Raw genomic sequence first — 11,448 nt, forward strand, 5'->3', positions numbered from 1 at the left:
GCTGGCAGTATCTTTTAGTGGTTGGTTGTTAAGTTTGATCATATAACGAAATTGGTGAAAGGGATTTATATATATATTTTTATATTTATATATATTTAATATTCATATTGAGAAAAGCACAAAGTCATTTCCATTTTCTTAACCTAATAAAATGTAGCTCTCCTTTGGATTATTGTTCATTCAATAATATAGACTGGACTTTCACATTAGCAGAAATGTTACTGCATCCAATAGATTGTATCTTACTATTCTCTGTCCTCTCTAAAATCATGCTCTGCATGAAACTTTTGGTTTATGGGCGTTTCCCCTCATGACAGTACCAATTTGAATGTGTTCTGTAAAACGTCACGTTGTCCAAAACTAGTTTTTCTAGCTTTTGTGAAGATTATATGGTCTATGGGTTCTGCCTGGTAAGTTTTTGTACATCACTGTATGTCTCTGCTCATGGTGAGCATTGCAGACTGAGAACAGCTCTACTTTTGATGGATGTTTGCATGTGTCCTCAGTGACTGATTTTTATTAGTTTCAGAAAATAACAACATATGTATGCACACACGCTGATGTTTCTGAAGGGCATTGTGATGAAAGATTAGAATGCTTATTGCCTTCCTCCTGATCAAACAGTGTGTCTTAGAGAGCACGGGTACATTTACTTTGTCACCAAAAAGAATAAAATCTGTTGACATTGTTACTTGTCATTCATCTTCATTCTTTTTTCTTTTTCTAATTATACTTTAAGTTCTGGGATACATGTGCAGAACGTGCAGGTTTGTTGCACCTATCCACCCGTCATCTACATTAGGTATTTCTCCTAATGATATCTCTTCCCTAGCCCCCCACCCCTTGATGTTCCCCTCCCTGTGTCCATGTGTTCTCATTGGTCAACTCCCACTTATGAGTGGGAACATGCGGTGTTTGGTTTTCTGTTCCTGTGTTAGTTTGCTGAGAATGGTGGTTTCCAGCTTCATCCATGTCCCTGCAAAGGACACGACTCATCCTTTTTTATGGCTGCATAGTATTCCATGGTGTATATGAGCCACATTTTATTTATCCAGTCTATCATTGATGGGCATTTGGGTTGGTTCCAAGTCTTTGCTATTGTGAACAGTGCCGCAATAAACATACATGTACATGTGTCTTTATAGTAGAATGATTTATAATCCTTTGGGTATATACCCAGTAATAGGATTGCTGGGCCAAATGGTATTTCTGGTTCTAGCTCCTTGAGAAATTGCCACACATTTTCCTTGAGAAATTGTGGAAATTGTCTTCCACAATTGTTGAACCAATTTATCCTCCCACCAACAGTGTAAAAGCTTTCCTATTTCTCCACATCCTCTCCAGCATCTGTTGTTTCCTGACTTTTTAATGATTGCCATTTTAACTGGCATGAGATGGTATCACATTGTGGTTTTGATTTGCATTTCTCTAATGACCAGTGATGATGAGCTCTTTTTCATATTAATTGGCTGCATAAATGTCTTCTTTTGAGAAGTTTTATATCCTTAACCCACTTTTTGATAGGGTTGTTTTTTTCTTACAAATGTAAGTTCTTTGTAGATTCTGAATATTAACCCTATGTCAGATGGATAGATTGAAAAAATTTTCTCCCATTCTGTAGGTTGTCTGTTCACTCTGATGGTAGTTTCTTTTGCTGTGCAGAAGCTCTTTAGTTTAATTAGATCCCATTTGTCAATTTTGGCTTTTGTTGCCATTGCTTTTGGTGTTTTAGTCATGAAGTCTTTGCCCATGCCTATGTCCTGAATGGTATTGCCTAGGTTTTCTTCTAGCATTTTTATGGTTTTCGGTCCTACGTTTACATCTTGAATTGATCTTTTTTTGTATAAAGTGTAAGGAAGGGGTTCAGTTTCAGTTTTCTGCATGTGGCTAGCCAGTTTTCCCAACACCATTTATTAAATAGGGAATCCTTTCCCCACTGCTTGTTTTTGTCAGGTTTGTCAAAGATCAGATGGTTGTAGATGTGTGGTATTTTTTCTGAGGCCTCTGCTCTGTTCCACTGGTCTATATATCTGTTTTAGTACAAGTACCATGTTGTTTTGGTTACTGTAGCCTTGTAGTATAGTTTGAAGTCAGGTAGCGATGCTTCCAGTTTTGATCTTTTTGCTTAGGATTGTCTTGGCCATATGGGCTCTTGTTTTGGTTCCGTATGAGATTTAAAGTAGTTTTTTCTAATTCTGTGAAGAATATCAATGGTAGCTTGATGGGGATAGCATTCAGTCTATAAATTAGTTTGGGCAGTATGGCCATTTTCATGATAATGATTCTTCCTATCCATGAGCATGGAATGTTCTTCCATTTGTTTGTGTCCTCTTTGATTTCCTTGAGCAGTGGTTTGTAGTTCTTCTTGAAGAGGTCCTTCACATCCCTTGTAAGGTGGATTCCTAGGTGTTTTATTCTCTTTGTAGTGATTGTGAATTGGAGTTCACTCATGATTTGGCTGTTTTTCTGTTATTGGTGTATAGAAATGCTTGTAATTTTTGCACATTGATTTTGTATCCTGAGACTTTGCTGAAGTTGCTTATCAGCTTAACGCAATTTTGGGCTGAGACTATGGGGTTTTCTAGATATACAATCGTGTCATCTGAAAACAGAGACAGTTTGACTTCTTCTTTTCTTAATTGAATACCCCTTATTTCTTTTTCTTGCCTGATTGCCCTGGCCAGAACTTGCAATACTATGTTGAATAGGAGTGGTGAGAGAGGGCGTCCTTGTCTTGTGGCAGTTTTCAAAGGGAATGCTATCACGGAACCTGCCCTGGTAGTCACGTGGGTTCTTTTCTATTTTCCCTAAGCGTCGGCTGGTTTGAGAAATAAAGGGACAGAGTACAAAAGAGAGAAATTTTAAACCTGGGCATCCAGGGGAGACATCACACGTCGGTAGGTTCTGTGATGCCCCACAAGCCGCAAAACCAGCAAGTTTTTATTAGGGATTTTCAAAACGGGGGAAGGGTGCGAATAGGTGTGGGTCACAGAGATCACGTACTTCACAAGGTAATAGAATATCACAAGGCAAATGGAGGCAGGGTGAGATCACAGGACTACAGGACCAGGGCGAAATTAAAATTGCTAATGAAATTTCGGGCACCATTGTCATTGATAACATCTTATCAGGAGACAGGGTTTTGAGAGCAACCAGTCTGACCAAAATTTATTAGGCAGGAATTTCCTCTTCCTAATAAGCCTGGGAGCGCTATGGGAGACTGGGGTCTATTTCACCCCTACAGCCTCAACCATAGAAGATGGCCACATCCAGGGGGGCCATCTATAGACCCACCCCCAGGCACGTATTCTCTTTCTCAGGGATGTTCCTTGCTGAGAAAAAGAATTCAGCAATATTTTTCCCACTTGCTTTTGAAAGAAGAGAAATATGACTCTGTTCCACCCAGCTCACCGGCGGTCAGGGTTTAAGGTTATCTCTTGTTTCCTAAACATTGCTGTTATCCTGTCCTTTTTTCAAAGTGCCCAGATGTCATATTGTTCAAACACACATGTTCTACAATTTGTGCAGTTAACACAATTATCACAGGGTCCTGAGGCGACATACATCCTCCTCAGCTTACGAGATGACAGGATTAAGAGATTAAAGATAGGCATAGGAAATCACAAGGGTATTGATTGGGGAAGTGATAAGTGTCCATGAAATCTTCACAATATGTGTTTAGAGATTGCAGTAAAGACAGGCATAAGAAACTGTAAAAGTATTAATTTGGGGAACTAATAAATGTCCATGAAATCTTCACAATCCATGTTCTTCTGCCATGGCTTTAGTCGGTCACTCCATTTGGGGTCTCTGACTTCCCGCAACAGAATGCATCCAGTTTTTGCCCATTCAGTATGATATTGGCTGTGGGTTTGTCATAAATAGCTCTTATTATTTTGAGATACGTTCCATCAATACCTGGTTCATTGAGAGTTTTTAGCATGAAGGGGTGTTGAATTCTATCGAATATCTTTTCTGCATCTGTTGAGATAATCATGTGGTTTTGTCATTGGTTCTGTTTATGTGATGGATTACGCTTATTGATTTGCATATGTTGAACCAGCCTTGCATCCCTGGGATGAAGCCAACTTGATCATGATGGAAAAGCTTTTTGATGTGCTGCTGGATTTGGTTTGCCAGTGTTTTATTGAGGATTTTCACATCAATGTTCATCAGAGATATTGGGCTGAAATTTTTCGTTTGTGGTTGTGTCTCTGCCAGGTTTTGGTGTCAGGATGATGCTGGCCTCATAAAATGAGTTAGGGAGGAGTCCCTCTTTTTCTTTTGTTTGGAATAGTTTCAGAAGCAATGGTACAAGCACCTCCTTGTTCCTCTGGTAGAATTTGGCTGTGAATCCATCTAGTCCTCCAACGTTTTTGGTTGGTAGGCTATTAATTACTGCCTCAATTTCAGAACTGGTTATTGGTCTATTCAGGGATTCAACTTCTTCCTGGTGTAGACTCAGGAGGGTGTATTTGTCCAGGAATTTATCCATTTCTTCTAGATTTTTCTAGTTTATTTGCATAGAGGTGTTTATAGTATTGTCTGATGGTAGTTTGTATTTCTGTGGGATCAGTGGTGATATCCCCTTTATCATTTTTTTATTGCATCTATTTGATTCTTCTTTTATTAGTCTGGCTAATGGTCTATTTTGTTGATCTTTTCAAAAAACCAGCTCCTGGATTCTTTGATTTTTTGAAGGGTTTTTTGTGTCTCTATCTCCTTCAGTTCTGCTCTGATCTTAGTTATTTCTTGTTTTCTGCTAGCTTTTGAATTTGTTTGCTTTTGCTTCTCTAGTTCTTTTAATTGTGATGTTAGGGTATTGATTTTAGATCTTTCATGCTTTCTCTTGTGGGCAGTTAGTGCTATAAATTTCCCTCTAAACATTGTTTTAGCTGTGTCCTAGAGATTCTGATACGTTGTGTCTTTGTTCTCATTGGTTTCAAAGAACATCTTTATTTCTGCCTTTATCTCGTTATTTACCCAGTAGTCATTCAGGAGCAGGTTGTTCAGCTTCCAAGTAGTTGTGCAGTTTTGGGTTTCTTAATCCTGAGTTCTAATTTGATTGCACTGTGGTCTGACACTGTTTGCTATGATTTCCATTCTTTTGCATTTACTGAGGAGTGTTTTACTTCCAGTTATGTGGTCACTTTTAGAATAAGTGCTATGTGGTGCCGAGAAGAATGTATATTCTGTTGATTTGGGGTGGAGAGTTCTGTAGATGTCTATTAGTTCTGCTTGGTCTAGAGCTGAGTTAAAGTCCTGAATATCTTTGTTAATATTCCCATCTAATATTGACAGTGTTAGTCTCCCACTATTATTGTGTGGGAGTCTAAGTCTCTTTGTAGGTCTCTAAGGACTTGCTTTATGAATCTGGCTGCTCCTGTATTGGGTGCATATATATTTAGGATAGTTAGCTCTTCTTGTTGAGTTGATCCCTTTACCATTATGTGATGGCCTTGTCTCTTTTGATCTTTGTTGGTTTAAAGTCTGATTTATCAGAGACTAGGATTGCAAGCCCTACTTTTGTTTTTGCTTTCCATTTGCTTGGTAAATATTTCTCCATCTCTTTATTTTGAGCCTATGTGTGTCTTTGCACATGTGATGGGTCTCCTGAATACAGCACACTGATTGGTCTTGACTCTATCCAATTTGCCAGTCTGTGTCTTTTAACTGGGGCATTTAGCCCATTTACATTTAAGGTTAATATTGTTATGTGTGAATTTGATCCTGTCATTATGATGCTATCTGGTTATTTTGCCCATTATTTGATGCAGTTTCTTCATCGTGTCGATGGTCTTTACAATATGGTATGTTTTTGCAGTGGTTGGTATCTGTTGTTCCTTATCGTGTTTTGTGCTTCCTTCAGGAGCTCTTGTAAGGCAGACCTGGTGGTGACAAAATCTCTCAGCATTTGCTTGTCTGTAAAGGATTTTATGTCTCCTTCATTTATGAAGCTTCGTTTGGCTGGATATGAAATTCTGGGTTGAAAATTATTTTAAGAATGTTGAATATTGGCCCCCACTCTCTTCTGGTTTGTAGGGTTTCTGCCAAGAGATCCACTGTTAGTCTGATGGGCTTCCCTTTGTGGGTAACCTGACCTTTCTCTCTGGCTGCCCTTAAGATTTTTTCCTTCATTTCAACCTTGGTGAATCTGACAATTATGTGTCTTGGGGGTTGCTCTTCTTGAAGAGTATCTTTGTGATGTTCTCTGTATTTTCTGAATTTGAATGTTGGCCTGTCTTCCTAGGTTGGGGATGTTCTCCTGGATAATATCCTGCAGAGTGTTTTCCAACTTGGTTTCATTCTCCCCATCACTTTCAGGTACACCAATCAGACGTAGATTTGGTCTTTTCACATAGTCCCATATTTCTTGGAGGCTTTGTTCATTCCTTTTTATTCTTTTTTCTCTAATTTTGTCTTCATGCTTTATTTCATTAAGTTGGTCTTCAATCTCTGATAGCTTTCTTCCACATGATTGATTCAGCTATTGATACTTGTATATGCTTCATGAAGTTCTCGTGCTGCGTTTTTCAGCTCCATCAGGTCATTTATGTTCTTCTCTAAACTGGTTATTCTAGTTAGCAATTAGTCTAGTCTTTTTTCAAGATTCTTAGCTTCCTTGCATTGGGTTAGAACGTGGTCCTTTAGCTTCGAGGAGTTCATTACCCACCTTCTGAAGCCTATTTCTGTCAATCTGTCAAACTCATTCTCTATCTGCTTTTGTTCTCTTGCTGGTGAGGAGTTGTGATCCTTTGGAGGAGATGAGGCATTCTGGTGTTAGAAATTTTCAGCCTTTTTGTGCTGGTTTTTCCTCATCTTTGTGGATTTATCTACCTTTGGTCTTTGATGCTGGTGACTTTTGGATGGGGTTTTCTGTCTGGATGTCCTTTTTGTTGACGTTGATGCTATTTCTTTCTGTTTGTTAGTTTTCCTTCTAACAGGTCCCACTGCTGCAGTTCTGCTGGAGTTTGCTGGAGGTCCACTCCAGGCCCACTTTGCCTGGGTATCTCCAGTAGAGGCTGCAGAACAGTAAAGATTGCTGCCTGTTCCTTCCTCTGGAAGCTTTGTCCCAGAGGGCGCCCACCAGATGCCAGCTGGAACTTTCCTGTATGAGGTGTCTGTTGGTCCCTGCTGGGAGGTATCTCCCAGTCAGGAGACATGGAGGTCAGGGGCCCATTTGAGGAGACGGTCTGATCCTTAGCGGAGCTTGAACGCTGTGCTGGAAGATCTGCTGCTCTCTTCATAGCCATCAGGTAGGCACATTTAAGTCTGCTGAAGTTGCGCCCGCAGCTGCCCCTTCCCCCAGGTGCTCTGTCCCAGGGTTATGAGCCCCTGATTTGGGCTGCTGCCTTTCTTTCAGGGATGCCCTGCCCAGAGATGAGGAATCTAGAGAGGGAGTCTGGCTACAGCAGCTTTGCGGAGCTGCGGTGGGCCTCTCCAAATTCAAACTTGCTGGCAGCTTTGTTTCCACTGTGAGGGTAAAACCGCCTATTCACACCTCAGTAATGGCGGATGCCCCTCCCCTCACCAAGCTTGAGTGTCCCAGGTCAACTTCAGACTGCTGTGCTGGCAGTGAGAATTTCAAGCCAGTGGATCTTAGCCTGTTGGACTCTGTGGGGGTGGGATCCGCTGAGCAAGACCACTTGGCTCCCTGGCTTCAGCTCCCTTTCCAGGGGAGTGAACAGTTCTGTCTCACATTCCAGGTGCCACTGGGGTATGGGAAAAAAAAAAAAAAAAAAAAACTCCTGCAGCTAGCTCAGTGTCTGCCCAAATGGCTGCCTGGTTTTGTGCTTGAAACCCGGGTCCCTTGTGGCAGACCAGAGGGAATCTCCTGGTCTGCGGGTTGGAAAGACTGTGGAAAAGCATAGTATCTGGGCCAAAGTGCACCATTCCTCATGGCACAGTCCCTCAGGGCTTCCCTTGGCTAGGGGAGGGAGTTCCCTGACCCAATGTGCTTCCTGGGTGAGGTGATGCCCCACCCTGCTTCGGCTCACCCTCCATGGGCTGCACCCACTGTCTAACCAGTCCCAATGAGATTAACTGGGTACCTCAGTTGGAAATGCAGAAATCACCTACCTTTTCCATTAGTCTCGCTGGGAGCTGTAGACTGGAGCTGTTCCTATTTGGCCATCTTGCCTGCAATCTGGGATTTATATTTTTAGACAGTCAATCCATGATACATTACCTTGTACTTTTGTGGAAAGGATGTTATCATTGTCCCTGATTTAAGGGAAAATGCTAAGAAAATAAGTGATTTTCAAAACCTTGCCATGATTCCATCAGTAATGGAGTTTGGACTGGTACTGGGAACATCCAGGTATTGACTTGAGACCACATGGTTGTATGATGTCAGTTCTCTTCAACAGAAGTGTTTTTAAGCTTTCCAAAATTTCCATAAAAACAAAAATGGATGGTAGGTTTTTTTGTTTTTGAAGAAAATTATAGCTGTCTTTACATAATAGCTAAGAGCTGAAAAATAAAGCAAGGTTAAAATCTGAAGCAAGGGTACTTGTCTTAGGTTTTGTTGTACAAATTGCGTGAAATAGAAAACAAAAATAGCCATGCTAGGTGGTGCACACCTACATAGAAGGCTGAGGCAGGAGGATTACTTGAGCCTAGGAGTCTGAAGCCAGCTGGGGCAATATAGCAAGAGTCCATCTCTAAAAATAACTTTAAAATTTTTGAAAAGAATAAAATAAACATAAATGGGGAGAAATTAATTAAAAGGAGACACTAAAAAAAATATGTCACTGCTCCCACATCTTCTCTGCACTCCCCCAAGGCGCAATTTTTTTTACTTCTTTTCACCTTTATTTCCTATGGAATCCAGCCTTAACAATGGAAATTGGGAAAAGCAACTAGACACCATGGAGGAAAAAAAAGAACAAAGAAATACCTTAAGGAACTAAAGAAAGAAAGGAGAGAGGGGGGCAGGGAGAGGGGGGGAGGAAGGGAAGGGGGGAGGAAGGGGGAGGACGGGAGGAAGGCAGGAGGAAAGGGGGTGGAGGAAGGCGGGGAGAAGGGGCAGGAAGGGGGAGGAAGGTGGGGAGGAAGGTGGGGGAGGAAGGGGGGAGGAAGGGGGGAGGAAGGGGGGAGGAAGGGGGGAGGAAGGGGGGAGGAAGGGGGGAGGAAGGGGGGAGGAAGGCGGGGAGGAAGGGGGGGAGGAAGGGGGGAGGAAGGTGGGGAGGAAGAAAGGAAAATATAAAAGAAAATCTGGATGTAGAATATAAGTGGACTAACTTCCAGAGGTCAGGGCCACATGGGCTGAAAACATGTTTAGAACCTGATTTTACAGGAATTCTGCACGTATCTAGAAGGGCTTTTGCCAGAAAACTGTTAAGCTTAACTAACATTCTATTGTGAATGTTTTGTGATATAAGGTAGTTTTAGTCCTATATTCACGGTCAAGAAATGTTTCTTTTTAAAATATAACGGCATGAATCCTCCTTTGTCAAGCTCATTAACAGAAAATGATGTCTTTATAATTTGTCAGTGGATTTCCAATCAATTATCATCTAATACAAAAATAATCCCAGGAGGTAAGATTAAGTATTGTTTAAATCATGGAACCAAGACCTATAGTCAGACATGACCTCAGTAATGCAAATGCGTTTGTGAATAGCTGGGAAGACAAATTCATTTATAACAACAGACGGTGTCAGGAGAAGATTAAAATATATATGCACCACATAGATGAAATAATTGTAATCAGGACAGCAGAATTACCACAATTGGAGAATTTCACTGAATAGCTGAATTTCATATATAACACAATCAAATTTTATGCCTCATTCACTCTCACCAGTGTTCATTTCCTGGATGTTCTGGAATTTAAACTATGGTTAATTGAAGACTAAAATATTCGGAAAACTATGACAGGAACAATTTGCTATGGACAGTTTCCACCTGTACTCTCAAGACTTAGAAGCCATATGGATAGAATGAAATAGGTGAGATGAATCATATTTCACTAAATGTTTGCCACAAAATTAGAGTTTTTACTTAGGAGGATATAAAGGAAGGAGCTATAAAATACTAAGGTTAAAGCATTTGTTGAAAGAAGGTAATATAAATAGATACAAATTTCAGTGTTTGCTGGTAGAAAAGATTTCAAGCAATTTCAAAGTTGTAATCCTTGCATGTGTTATTTTCTTATAAAGGGAATTTGCCTGTTCAACTGCACTTTAAAAACCAGTCATTCTTTTCATCATGCTAAATTAGAAAATTTTCCAGGAAAATGTCTTAAATGTATTGAAGTTAGAACTATTTTTTTTTATTAAACAACTATCCATACCTGGACATTTACAGATTGATTCTCAATTTTCATATATAGACAGATAATTTGAAAACACTAGATACTACAACCTGTACATTCCCCACTGACCTCTATGTCCCCATCCCTTTACACTGTAGTTCTGCATTGCTGCCAGGAGACATCAGAACCATTTTGACAATATAAATACACTGGAAGGAAGAGATTCCTGTAGAACATTAACAGAAAATGATATCTTTATTAATATGTCTTTGCTATATATATCTTTGTAACAATGTAATATATCTTTGTAACAGTGATACCTTTGTTAATTCCTAATACTTAATATTAAGTTAATGTCATAGGACACTTAATTTCCCCAGGCAGTGTCATATGTTTGACCAAAAGGGATGAAAATATCAAATGTTAGACCTGGAAGTAACCTTGGGCTATCCAGGGGAATAACCTCATTATGCAAATAAAGAGCCACAGTGGTCCACTGACTACTCACAGCTGACGAGTGAATATTCTCCAGGATCCCATCATTCTCGGCCCATCTCGCCCATCTCAAGTCATTTTTGCCTTCTCTCAACGTGCAGTCAGAAGACTAGAAGTGGAGGGGTGAGCAGTAGATAGAGCAGTTTATAAGACGATGTTAAGACCATGATGAAAAGACATTAGAGGAAGCAGTAAAAAAGAATATGCGACACTTAGAGCAGGTAAGTTTGCTTGCCCCTCAAGCCATGCACAGCTGTCCCTCCTCTAAGGTTAGGACCTGGCTATGTTTGTCTTATGTTCTTTCTACCTCTATGGCCTCTCTGGTGATTTAAAAGTACATTCTCTCTCCATCTCTGTCTGTTTTTCTATGAGATTATTTTCACTGTTGACTATTGCCCTCATTTATTTACCCCCAGCATAATGACAACAATTGAGAGTTAAAAATAAATCCCTTGTTTTCAATCTATAAAAAAAAAAAAAGCAGTTAAATTTAAGGATGGGTCAAGAAGAGAGATGATATCACAGGTATTTTAACCAATCACCTTTCCTTTAACTGTAGTTTCAGCTAAGGAAGTTAATGGAACAGTTAGATGAGTATTTCCTGATCTATTTATTTTTCCTTTTTGTTTTGTTTTTTTTTTAGGAATTGATGGTATCTTGGAATATCTGCTTCAGGACGATAGTGAAACTAATGA

At 40.1% G+C, this 11,448-nt stretch overlaps 1 long non-coding RNA gene across 1 annotated transcript in view; it reads left to right on the forward strand.

Moving 5' to 3' along the window:
- The window catches only part of LOC116485096 (uncharacterized), a 97,621-nt gene extending 86,654 nt beyond the window's left edge, over nt 1-10,967 (forward strand). Inside the window, exons 2-3 of the long non-coding RNA XR_004252748.1 lie at nt 9,809-9,953; nt 10,791-10,967. This is a non-coding gene — a long non-coding RNA (uncharacterized LOC116485096). The remainder of the gene's footprint in view (nt 1-9,808; nt 9,954-10,790) is intronic.
- The last annotated feature ends 481 nt before the right edge of the window (nt 10,968-11,448 follow it).

This window comes from Hylobates moloch, unplaced genomic scaffold, assembly GCF_009828535.3.
Source record: "Hylobates moloch isolate HMO894 unplaced genomic scaffold, HMol_V3 SCAFFOLD_16, whole genome shotgun sequence".
Classification (NCBI taxonomy): domain Eukaryota; kingdom Metazoa; phylum Chordata; class Mammalia; order Primates; family Hylobatidae; genus Hylobates; species Hylobates moloch.